We start from the raw sequence: 12,341 nt of genomic DNA on the forward strand, positions 1-12,341 counted from the left end.
CCCCAGCAACCCAAGGCAGGCTGGCCTCAGGCCTCCTCGAGCTCTCCTAGCCGCCGCGCCAGAGGCCAGGCGGGCCAGAGGCAGCCGCGCCGCCGCCCCGAGCTCCTCGCAAGTATGCCTCCTTTTCTTTCTTCTTGTTTTATTTTTTCCTTTCTGATTCATTGTTGGCACTCACAATTTATTGTTTGTTGTATTGTGTAGATGGAGGTGAACAACGACGCCATGGACTCGTTGTCCGATTCATCGGGTTGGTCGTCATCCGACGATTCGGACATCGGGGAGTTGTTGCAAGACGACGACGTCGAGATGATGAGCCTCCTCATCGACGTGCAATCGTTTGAAAACCGCGTGAAGCTGATGGATCAGAGGAGAGGGTCGAAGATGGGGCGAGTCACCATCTACCGGAACCGCGCTCTCGGACACGAGCATTTGATGGAAGACTACTTCACGGAGGTACCTACATACCCTCCTCGTCTCTTCCGCAGGAGGTACCGAATGCGGCATAGTTTGTTTGTGAAGATTGTCACGGATTGTGAGGCCGCCTCCTATTACTTTAAACGTCGTAGATCCGCCGCCGGTATCATGGGGTTTAGTGCATATCAAAAGATATCGGCGGCAATGCGGGTACTCGCTTATGGCATACCCGCGGATATACCGACGAGTATCTTCGCATTGGGCAAGATACAACCACGGAGTCAGTCCGTAGGTTTGCCAAGTTGGTCATCCGGTTGTACTGTGAGCAGTATCTTCGGGCACCAAACGAGGAAGATACAAATAGATTAATGGAAATGAATGAAAAAGGGGGATGGCCGGGGATGCTAGGTAGTCTTGATTGCATGCATTGGAGGTGGAAAAATTGCCCAAAGGCATGACACGGAATGTATTGCGCTAAAAGCCGTGATGCTACCATTGTGCTTGAGGCCGTAGCATCTCAGGACACATGGATTTGGCATGCATTCTTTGGGTTGCCGGGAACACTCAATGATATCAATATCCTCAATAGATCTCCTTTGTTCAAAAGATTAATTTCTGGGGATGCTCCACAATGCAACTACAAAATCATGGACAATGAGTACTCAATGGGATACTATCTCACCGATGGCATCTATCCCGAATGGGCAACTCTTGTGAAGTCCATCAAGGAGAAAAATGGGGTGCCCTTAACAAGAAAAGAGGCTCATTTCACCAAGGCACAAGAGGCAGCCCGCAAGGATATTGAGAGAGCTTTCGGTATTTTGCAAGCAAGGTTTGCCATAGTTCATGGTCCAGCTCGGTTTTGAGACAAAAAAACCTTGGTGAACATCATGAAATGTTGTGTGATTCTACACAACATGATCCTAGAGGATAAGAGAGGGTTAAACCTCCCTTGTTTCTATGACAATGTTGGTACCCGTGTGCAACCGGAAAGAAACCCTTCTCGCATACACGCTTTTCTTCAAGCACATCGTGAGATTGAGAATGCAACCACTCATGGTCGGCTACGGAATGATCTAGTAGAGCACCACTGGCAGTTGGATGGGCGGCGCATTGGCCCATGATGTATCTTTGTTTTACTTTTCTATGTCCTATTTGATTCGAACAATTAGTGTAATTTGCTCAAACATTGTTGTAATAATTTGAATGATTATTGTTTTATTCGGTGTTGTAATAATAACTAGAATGATTATTGTTTTATGTCAAATGTGATGGAATTTGTGATATGTCATATGATGAAATGTGTGATATATGAAATGACAGTTTTAAAGGTTGGGATTAAGGCAAAGACTAGAACCCTCAAATCCAACCCTTAAAGCAGTTTAAGGGTTGGGTTTGAGGGTTCTAGTCTTTGCCCCTGTTTTTCAACCCTTAAAAGTGTCAAAAACTGACACTTCTCAACCCTTAAAAAACTGCTATAAGGGTTTAAGGGTTCTACTAGTAATGCTTTAACTGGTACTACTGCCAACAAGAATCAGCAATGCCTAAATCCAAGAAGAGTCTGTCTATTACTAGTAGTGTTCATTTTCAGAACAAAAGGAAAAAAAAGATAGAAGCCTCCGTCTGAAAAGTGAAAACTACTTGCCCCTGAGCCATGTCGAGAAAAGAAGCATGCTCCATAAACCATGGATTGCCATGCAATTTTTTTAATTTTCTTTAAATGGATGATTGTTCAGTACTATCATGAGCCGTGTTATTTTTTCTTTTCCTTTTTGGCTGACCCGTATGAATGAGTGAATGAATGAATAATGGTCCTTTCTCCCTCTCATTTTCTCGGTTTCCACGCGGGATTAATGAAGGTGTGTGAATGTGGCGAGGAGACATGTTCAGCCGAGTGTGCAGCGGGCGGCGCCCTCGGCTGGTGCGCCGCTTCAATGGCGGAGGCAGCGTGAGGTCGTCCGCCTTGAGCCGTCTTCAATGCGGAGCAACGCGCTCTACAGTGGCATGAATACGGGCAGCTGGCGCCTGTCAGGAGCGTCAGAAGCGGGCTTGGGAACGGTCCGGACTCCCGCAAACCTTCTCACTTTTGTCTTTGGTTTGCGAGAGAAATCGCATCCGGACCGCTCCACGGACCGATACATGTCGGCGTTGGATGACTCCCATGATTCGGACTGCTTGGTCCGAACGATTGCAGGAGATTTACGAGTCTGCCCTAAAAAGTACTCCCTCCGTTTCTAAATATTTGTCTTTCTAGACATTTTAAATGGCTACCATTTATGGATGTATGTAGACAAATTTTAAAGTATAGATTCACTCATTTTATTCTGTATGTAGTCACTTGTTAAAAATAGTTAGAAAAACAAATATTTAAGAACGGAGAGAGTAGTAGTCTCGAGTAGCAAAATTGACCTGACAGCAAAATTCTTGCCGGTGGCTTGGAATGTAGCACCCGTTTCCATTTGTAGGACGGGCTCGGGGTGAACGGCGACGGCGACAGGCAGCAGCATGCTCTCTCCATCTCTCTCAAAATATTGTTCATCCCTTTCTCTGAAACCTCTCTCAAAATATTGTTCATCCCTTTCTCTGAAACTATGTGAGCGTGCGGATCCCAAAGAAGCCCATCCAGAAAAAAAGAAAGGAAGAGGAAGAGTTGCCTTGGAAGAGAGGAAGATGTCTGCACTGGACACCACTGGTAGAGGCTTGAAGTACGGAGCCAACCCTTGACGACGGGGGGACAGCGACGCCCCCTCCGCCGGAAATCGGCTTGGATCCTCTTCTCTTCTGCTCACCCGTGCAGTGTTTGTAGTACTACTAGTAATAGTAACCGGCACTGTACTACCAGCAAGAAGCAGTTCCTGAATCCAAGGAGTAGGAGCGCTTATTCTTCAGAAGGAAAAGGAGAAAATAGAAGCCTCTGCCTGAAAACACTTGCCCCTGTGCCGAGTTAAGAAAAGAAGTACTCCCTTCGTTCCACGATATAGTGCGCATAGATTTTCTGAGAATTCATCTTTATATACTTTGACCAAGTTTATAGAGCAAAGCATGTACTCGGTGATCTAAAACGTCTTATATTAGCTGACAGAGAAATATCTTATTATATACTACTACATCATAAGACGTTTTTTTTTCATATTATATATATTTCATATCATAGTTATAAATAGTTTTAGTATAAAATAAAATTGGTCAAAATTACTAGTAGTAAAGTTTGACTTTTCAGAAAATCTACATGCACTACATTATGAAACAGAGGGATCGTCATGCAAAAAAAAATAAAAAAAAAAGAATACTGACACGTATGAATGATGATTCAGTAGCACCATCATGAGCCGTGTTAGGATTATTTTTTCCCCTGACAAGCATGAATAAGTGAGTGAATGAATGAACGATGGTCCTCTCTCCCTCTCTCTCACTGGGGCATATCCTGTGGCACCTTGAATGATGATGGCCACCTCACACTGGCAAGTGGCGAGGAGGAGGAGGGGGATCCAAGGACTGAGTGTGAGAGGAACCGCACAGTGACTGCCACAACGGACCCACACAGACTCATCACTCCCTCTCCCTCTCTTTAAGTTTGATTCTGATCTCCTCTGCCCATAGTTGACCGACTGACTATTCATCAGGGGAGGAGAAGAAAAGGATCGAGTCCCCGTCCCCGACTGCTGCAGCGCAGTGAGTGAACGATTCTCCGGGGCACTCGTTCCTCTTGTCATCTGGTGCGCGGACAGATTCAGTCTCAGTTTCAGTTACGCTCCACTGACGCAGTAGCATGTACTAGGACTAGGTGCTAGCTATGGTTAGTTCTTAGTTGTACGCCTGCATCATGGATTGGTTCACTGGTTGCTGCAAGAGGTTCAGGTAGATTATCTGCCTGAACTGAACCATGCAGTGATGCTGCTTTTGACTTTCTAGGATCTAGTGCCTTTTCCTATCACTGGTCTAGGTCAATCTCTGGCGGATTGGGGGTGTTGATCTTAAAATATAATGGCGGCAGGTTAGTGCTACATTTGAGTTTGACTGACTGTTAGCAAGCCCCCCAAAGTGGTTTTCTTATCTCTGGCTGATTGAGAGTGTTGATTTTAGAATATAAAGTTAGAGGTGATGCACGCAGCAAAAAAGAATTGGCTGGCGGCGGCAGCAGGTCACCGTTACATCTGACTGACTATGAATCACCAGGCCCTGAAAGTATTTTAATCACCCATGGTTGGTGATGCATGCAACAAAAAAGAATGTCCAGTTGAGTCTAGTCTCCAACCCTGCACAGCAGGTGCTGATCGAATCTGCTCTAGATGGTGGATACAATGAACAAAAATGGCAATTAACGACAGATAGATATACTATTAGTTACTACTCCCTCCGTTCCAAAATAGATGACTCCACTTTGTACTACAGAATGAACATAACAGATTGCTATAGCAGAATGACACAGCGTCGCCGGCATCAACCGCTGGAGGCTCCTCGCCGTAATTGGATTTCTTCTTCTTTGACTTCTTTCTCCTGCTCGCCATCCTGTTGAGCTGCCTCTGCAGTAGGTTCTTCCTCTTGGTTTTTCCTCTTCTTTGAAGCCACTTCTGACCTCTTTGGGTTCCTCCCTCTCCCTCTCTTTAAGTTTGATTTTGATCCAAGGAGTGAGTGTGAGAGGAACCGCACAGTGACTGACACAATGGGCCCACACAGACTCATCACTCCCGCTCCCTCTCTTTAAGTTTAATTTTGATCTTCTCTGTCTATAGTTGACCGACTGACTATTCATCAGGGTCGAAGAAAGAAAAAAAATCCAGTCCCAAAAGTGTGTGGACAGATTCAGTTTCAGTTTCAGTTACACACTCTACTGACGCAGTGGCATGTACCACTAGGTGCTACGGAAAGACCGTCTAACACGAAATCATAAATAAGCTTGACCGATGCATTTGGAGCTATGGTTAGTTGTGCGCTTGCATCATGGATTGGTTCATTGGTTGCTGCAGCTGCTTAGATCAAGGCCTCCTTTGGTTTTGGTTTGTAGGAAATTTTATGAATTCTATAGGATAGGATTTACAAAGGAAAAAAATTCTTTTGAAGCCCTTTGATTTGTAGGAATGGATTTCTATTCCTATTTAAGATACGAATCAATCCTTCACATTTTGGAGAGAAAAAAAAACATTAGCTTAGACTAAATGAAAAAAAATTATATCCTATGCTCAAATGATAATCTTTTTTCTCTATAGGAATTAAGATGCATGTCATCTCATTTCTTATGATTTTTCTATTCCTATAACATTCCTATCTTATGAACCAAAAGAGGGGGAGCTCAGGTAGATTATCAACCTGAACCATGCAGTGATGCTCCTTTTGACTTTCCGGGGATCCGGTGGTTTTTCTTAGTTATCACTGGTCTAGGTCAATCTCTGGCTGGCTGATTAGAGACGTTGATCTTAAAATATAGGGGCGGCAGGTTACAGATACATTTGACTGACTGTTAGCAAGCCCCAAAAGTATTTTTCTTATCACCGGTTTTGGTCAATCTCTCGCTGATCAGGAGTGTTGATCTTATCTTAAAATATAAAATCAGAGGTGATGCATGCAACAAAATAGAATTGGCTGGCGGCAGCAGGTCACGTTACATCTGACTATGAATTACCAAGCCCTGCAAGTATTTTAATCACCTATGGTTTGTGATCCAAACAATGCGACATTAGAGGTGATGCATGCATGCAGCAAAAAATCCAGTTGAGGCTATTTTCAACCCTGCACAGCATGTGTTGATCGAATCTGCTGACTGGATAATAATGAACAAAAATGGCAATTAACGACATATAGATATACTAGTATTAGTTACTACTCGACAGAATGAACATAGCAGATTGTTATAGCAGAATGAACCGCTGGTTATGTTACACCTGTAGTCAGTTTGTCACGTGGATCTTGATTTCTTCAAATGAAATCGGAGGGGGAAACCTCTCTTTTGCTAAAAAGAAAGAATGAACAGCTGGAGGCTCCTCACCGTGATTGGATTTCTTCTTCTTTGACTTCTTTCTTTCTCGTGTCCGCAATCCTGCCTCCTTGGTAGGTTCTTCCTCTTGGTGTTTCCTCTTCTTTGAAGCCACTTCTGACTTTTTTGGGTTTCTCCAGTGGATTGTCAAACTCGTTGAAAAAGCCTTCAGCTTAACCACCAGTTATACAATCAAGCAAGTCATTATCAATGATACAGTCCACAGATAACATCCTTAATATGAACAAACAAAGAGAACCCTACAGGCTACAGCCAATGCGCAAGATCTCAGCAAACAGCGAGCCACATGCCAAATTATGGAATAAGGACCTACAAACTAAGCCTCCCACATTAAGCTGCCCAGTTAGTAATCATCCGACAGTGGATCCATCCAGCCAATGAAATGTGCAGTATGTTAGAATACGTAATGGGCCTAATGGCCTGGGCTGGCGGTATAGCCCATTAGTCTTAGGGTTAATTAGAGATAAGGGTCGCTTGTTTAGGGGTCAAGTAAGCCTTGCTTGGGAGTCAAGTAAACCTCTCTATATAAAGAGAGGAGATGTATCAATCTGATGAAGCAAGAATTAAGAAGGAAATCCCTTCCATCTTGCCCGGCACTGGGCAAAAGGCCCCCGGCCGGCCCTCTCGTGCCCTCCTTCTAGCAGCGCCATAACAATTTGGTATCAGCTAGCTTCGGTTTGATCATGTCTTCACCGCCGCCCAACCCGTCTCTTCCGCTGCCGGGATCCTCCGTCGCGCCCGCCCCCGCCGTCCTCACCCTGGAGGAGGTGTTCGGGGCGCTGCGGGACCTAACCCAGGCAGTCCAGGAGATCCACCTGTTCTTGGTCGGGTCCTACGGGCCGCACCCGGCCGCGCCACCCATCGCCGCCACCGCGCCGCCATGGCTGCCGTGGCAGCCGCTGCACCAGGCGGCCTCCGCCGCGCTCGCCGGGCCGCTGCAGCTGCCATCCATCGCCCCGCCCTGGCTGCAGTGGCAGCCGCCGCTCCTAGCAGCCTCCGCCGCAGCAGCCACTGCCGCTGCCCCGGGGCGTCCCCGCCGCGCTCGTCGGGCCGCTGCAGCTGCCATCCACCGCCACCACCGCCCCGCCCTGGCTACAATGGCAGCCGCCACTCCTGGTGGCCTTCGCCGCGCCCGGCGCTTCGCTGCAGCAGCCATTGCCCCAGGGCTTCCCCGCCGCGCTTGCCGGGCCGCTGCAGCTGCCATCCACCGCCACCACCGCCCCACCCTGGCTACAGTGGCAGCCGCCGCTCCTGGCGGCCTCCGCCGCGCCCGGCACTCCGCTGCAGCAGCCACCGCCGGTCAGCTCCAGCCCCGCATCGCCCGCGCCGGCGGGAGTCCCGATCCACCAGATCAAGTTCCCGTCGTCGCCATTACCGCTTCCCCATGGCGTCCCCATCCAGCAGATCAATTTCCCGCCGTTGCCGTCACCGCTTCCAGCTTGGATCACTACCCGCCACGTGTCGGCGGCGGTGAGGCTGCAGGCTGCTGCGCGCTGCCTCCTAGCGCGTCGGCGTGTGCGGAAGATGCGTGGTCTGCAGCTGCCGCTCCTCCCAGCTGCGCTTCGCTGCGCAAAGAACCTCGATCTCGTCCGATGCGTCGGGGATCTTGGGCATGCTTTTTTCCCCGCGGGCAGCGACCTCAAAGTCTGCGACATCGGCGGTTGGGGGGGGCGCAGCCCTCGTCATTCTCCATCGCAAGCCCTCCACTCTTCTCTGTGCGGTGCAGACCAACAGCCGTCCGGCGGGGAGAAGGCAGGGTGTCACCGACAGAAGCGCACCGCGTAGCACCACTGCATTCCGTCGTCCGCCGCGAGGGCGCCTCAGCTGGTCGCTCTTGCGACCAATTCCAGGTGGCAATACACATGCACTCCTTTTGTCCAGATGGTGTCCATGGGATCCAGGTGGTTGTACACGTGCACGTCCGACGTGCGGATGGTGTCCACTTTTTGTTAAGGGGTCCAAAATAAATCGTCCCTGTCCATTTCAGGTTGAGAGTAATAAAACAAGCCGAGATGTAAAAGACTTGTTTTTAGGTGTTAGGCTTGTGTTGCGTCGAGTCATGGTTATAAGTTGGTTAGGCTGCAGCTCGAGAACAAGCTGCATGTCTAGGTGGGGTGTAGTGTTAGAGTACGTAATGGGCCTAATGGCCCGGGCTGGCGGTATAGTCCGTTAGTCTTAGGGTTAATTAGAGATAAGGGTCGCTTGCTTAGGGGTCAAGTAAGCCTTGCTTGGGAGTCAAGTAAACCTCTCTATATAAAGAGAGGAGATGTATCAATCTAATGAAGCAAGAATTAAGAAGGAAATCCCTTCCATCTTGCCCGGCACTGGGCAAAAGGCCCCCGGTCGGCCCTCTCGTGCCCTCCTTCTAGCAGCGCCATAACACAGTACTAAATAAATTTGCGCAGCAATTGGTGTGGCAAAATGTTAACCTGCAATCTGAATTCCCTCAGTGAACTTTCAGTGCTAACATTTGAAAGCAAAGGAAATAGCAGTGACCATTGGACCAAGACACACGGCAGTCCGTTATTAGTTATAAAAATAGCAACTGTACAAGTAACTAATAAGATTCACGAGAAAATCAAGACAGGGGCTCGAATCACTCAACCTTTCTTGCTTTGTCTGACGAGCCAAAATCCTTCCACAAATCCTACAAGCCAAAACCACATGTAGATAGCTGTTGATTACAAGGAGTTGAGCCCAGTGGATAAAGCCAACCATACTTGATTCAGTTTAACCAATAAACACCGGAAATATAGGACACCAGTTAACACACTGCAGCGCGAAGGAGATTATTTTTACCTAAGACAACAAATACAGAGTTCAGCTTCAGAGGATAAAACAGAGCATTCACCACAAGTGTGCTTTACTGTAACAAGTAATGCAGAGAGCCCATGTCGACTTAGCCATCCTTACTGCTCCATTGAACCTTTTATTTTACCGCGTAGTAGATCACCAGCGCTACGTGTCATCTGCACTTTCAGTCTCATATGTCTGCAAACTGGCCACTTACTGCCTTGAATCTCTAGTTCTCCACAGTGATTTTACTTTTCTTTTTGTTGGTGTTCTTTTCCTCATCAGATTCGCCATCGAAATCAATACGTATGCGTGTAGTTAACCTTGAGTGAACAGGATTGCCCATGGCTGGCATGGGATTAACAGGAGCTGCAACGCCACCACTGGTGCTTTGAAAACCCAAATGCTCTGCAGTTCCACTATCCTTCCTTCGCTCGGATGGCTGCGTCGTGGGCGTTTCACTGTCTGGGGTCCCTCCCATGCTCTTAATTTTTTGCTAATCGTGTTGCTCTGGTCAGATTCATAATCAGTTGCAGACCGTGATGATGGAGTAGCAGGAGCAGCAATAATATAGGTCGGTATGCAAGTGTTGGGAATGCCAGAGATCTCATGCGTACTTTCAGATTCATTGTATTGCTCAGATAGGTTCCGAGGCAATGGAGCAGCAATGTCGGTGATAGTTTCAGGATGGCAACATCAATCGGAGAAACCTCATTTGATAGGTTATACTTCTTTGCACGCTCGATCGGATCGTAGTTGATTGGAGATTCAGGAGGAAACCGTTCTTGAATCATGATCAAAAGCCTCAGCAAACTGTGTCGGATATCTATAGAAATGTGATACATTTCGTAACTGCCCACGGCGTCTGGAGCCAGCAACTGGAGACACAGTACGAGTCTCGGCTTTCATGCCCAGCACGGCGGCAGAGACCTGCTCGGAATAAGGCCCTCTGTAGGTGGTCAGAATCTTGAGGGCAACCTGCCGGACCTCATTGCAAAATTCAAGTTTCTCCTGCCTCAGCTCAACCGGAAACTCGTCGGCCATGGCGGTGCACATCGCATACATGAACTTGGCCTCCTCCGATGCACATGAAGCAGGCAGCCGGAACAGCCGGCGGTGAGGCCGCATTTTGGAAACGCCTCGCTTCTTCCATGATCTCCGGGCTCGGGTCACCGGCGATTCTGGTAGACTCACCGTCGTCGGCCATGGCAGGGATGCGGCTCAACGTACAAACACGCCGTGGCCGCCGCGGAGTTGAGACGTGCAGAGGGATCGTCGACATTATTCAGGCCTTCCTCCAGTCTGAAAGATTCGAAAACACTTTGGATGTTCTTGTCGTGGTACCTCTTGACTTTCAGCGGAGGCGGCCGCCTGAGGCCTGACAGGATCGTTTCCCCTGAGCTTCAGGAACTTCTCCATGGATTTGCAGCTTCCTGGCGGCAGGATGAATCGGCAGATGAGGATTCTGAGTATGGCGAAATCCATCGTCTTCCTCGGATCTAGGCCGACGTCCTCAATTCCGAGGATCTTTGGGTCGATCTCGACGTCCATCAGAAAGAAAGAAAGGAAGTTTTTTTTTTGATTACTGAACGAAACTACATCGTTCATCAGTTGCCATGGAAGAGAAGAAGATGATGTCTGCGCTGGTGGTAGCTTGAGTTGGGGCGACGCCTCTTCAGTTTCTGACACGCTGGACCCACACGGACTCAACTACTGCAAATGTATGATTTGCCCGGGCACTCGTTCTTCTTGGCGGCTGGTGCGTGGGCAGATTCAGCTACTAGTACGTTCCACCAGTGAAGTACTCCGTGTGTACTGTAGGTGCTATATATGCTTACACTCTGATACACAAAATAAAAGAAGATCTGACCCCTTCTTGCCCATGCACAGATGCATCTGGAGGACTTGAATGGACAGAGAGATTTCGAATAATCAAAGGAATCTGTGAGGGCCTACACTATCTTCACATGAACCGTATTCTACATTTGGACCTCAAGCCCGCTAATATATTGCTAGATGATCACATGGTACCTAAAATTGCCGATTTTGGTCTCTCGAGGTGTCTTGATGAAAATTCAGCCCACGCTACTACTACCATGCACATGTTTGGAACACCGTACGCTAATCTCTCAAAAGCTCTTCTTTTTCGTTAGGTTTAACTTCATGTTTGATTTGAATATTCACTGACCAGGCCGACATAATCTTCTCGCAGGGGATATATGGCACCAGAAATATTATACGGAGGAAACCTACAAGATCTATACATGTACATCAGTAACATATTTATGGATACATTTGCATTGAGCGACCTCAGTCGATGAAGAATGAGAGGGATGGAGTTTGTCAGCAGGGGTAATGTACCTGATAACCTGAGCCCGAGAAGAGAAGCTCTGTACACCAGGTGACAACTCTTTTGGACATCACCAGCGTGTATGGCATTTCATCGAACAACTCAGGTGCAAAGGCCAGGACAGAAGTGCACGCTGCCTTCTCGACGGCAGGGCAGAGAAGGAAGGTCATGGTCGAAGCTGTAGTAGGGCACCCGCCAGCTCGCAGGTGGTTGGTGGCCACCGTCGGCGACGGCGCCGGTGGAGGTTGCGGGCAGCGGTGCCGACTCCGGAGTCCAAATTTTGTGAGGACTATGGCTGGGTTGTGTGTACTGTAATCTGAAGAGCATGTGCTGTACCTAAGTGCTTCATAAGCCTAGGAGAATGACAGACAAGAACACCGAGAGCTGTCTTGTGCAACGTAGTGAAATGATTCGCCAGGGCAATCGCTCTTCTTGGCAGCTGGTGCGTGGGCAGATTCAGTTTCAGTTACAGTTACACCCCACCGACGCAGCATTTGCTAGTAGTAGCAGGTAGTTGCATGATTGCATCTTGGATTTGAGACAGAGAGGGAGGTTACCTACCTGAACCATGCACTGTTTTTTTTTCCTTTTCAGTGGTTTAGGTCAACCTCTGGCTGATTGGTAATGTTGATGATCTTAAAATATAGGGACACAAAATATAGGGTCAGCAAGGCCGGTGAAACAAAGAAACAAAACTAGAGCTGTTCCTATGGTCTGAGAATCCTCACTGGGATAATTAAAGATAGAGAAATGAACAATATAAACAGATGTAAAAGACATTAAGCTATTGAT

The sequence above is a fragment of the Triticum dicoccoides genome, chromosome 2A, assembly GCF_002162155.2.
Source record: "Triticum dicoccoides isolate Atlit2015 ecotype Zavitan chromosome 2A, WEW_v2.0, whole genome shotgun sequence".
Lineage (NCBI taxonomy): Eukaryota > Viridiplantae > Streptophyta > Magnoliopsida > Poales > Poaceae > Triticum > Triticum dicoccoides.